The following is a 966-nucleotide window of genomic DNA, read 5'->3' as shown; positions in this document are numbered from 1 at the left end:
ACACTTTTAACTGCTACAGTTTTGAAAGCTAATCAAAATATGAAGCACTTTGAGTAGGTATGGAAAGCACTATATTATACTTGAAATACTAAGCCACTTCTTCATCAATTATCCCTCCACTCGGTATCCAGCCGGTTCATGGCATCGACGCATCCCGACATCGTCAGTCGAAATTCAGGAATGTGTCCATCACGAGACACACTGAACCAGAGGACACCCACGTGCAGCATACTGGATCTGGTGATATTGTGGTTGGGACAGCCAGAAAATGCCGAGGTTACAGATGACGGCACGTTCCCCTGAGATCGTTTCTTTCAAAAAACTTTAAACAGGTTTTATATAGACGCTGTGCCCTGACTGATAGTATTTACACTGTGCCCTGAAGGCTGTCCGCCAAGAACTTTACACTGTATTATGTCATGTTTGATTTAATAATAAAAAAAATACAATTATCATAGACATACTTTTTTTAATTTATAAAAGAAAAAAATGTTATCATTCCCATACCGGGAGTCGAACCCGGGCCGCCTGGGTGAAAACCAGGAATCCTAACCGCTAGACCATATGGGAAGCCATACGACAAAACACTTTCCGGATGCTAGTAAAAAGCGTGACATTGTGTTTCACCGGAAGATTTAAAAAAATATATTAGGTATTACTGCGCCATCTAGTGGAACATACAAGTTTTACAGGTGCAACTGGAAAGCTGCGTCACATCACGTAGGTCCTCACCTTTTCGTTTTTCCACGTAAATGGGTTAAATGGTAACACGACTTGAAACTGACATCCATGTAAACTGGTACGTTCACATGCTGCTATGTTTGTTTTTAATTGCTAGGGCCCAGCGGAATGCGATTGCTGGTTTCGCTAACAACTCAGTAGTTACTATCACCTCCATCATCCACCGGCAAAAATCCATTACAACATTGTGGGGTTAGTTAAACAATTACAGAACGAGGCAACGCC

At 41.6% G+C, this 966-nt stretch overlaps 1 non-coding gene across 1 annotated transcript; it reads right to left on the bottom strand.

The window, feature by feature from the left end:
• Positions 1-498: 498 nt before the first annotated feature.
• On the bottom strand, positions 499-570 carry trnae-uuc (transfer RNA glutamic acid (anticodon UUC)). Its single transcript has one exon. It is a non-coding gene; the product is annotated as a tRNA-Glu (tRNA).
• Positions 571-966: the final 396 nt, after the last annotated feature.

This window comes from Erpetoichthys calabaricus, chromosome 11, assembly GCF_900747795.2.
Source record: "Erpetoichthys calabaricus chromosome 11, fErpCal1.3, whole genome shotgun sequence".
Taxonomy (NCBI): domain Eukaryota; kingdom Metazoa; phylum Chordata; class Cladistia; order Polypteriformes; family Polypteridae; genus Erpetoichthys; species Erpetoichthys calabaricus.
This window is presented reverse-complemented; position numbering and strand designations above follow the sequence as displayed.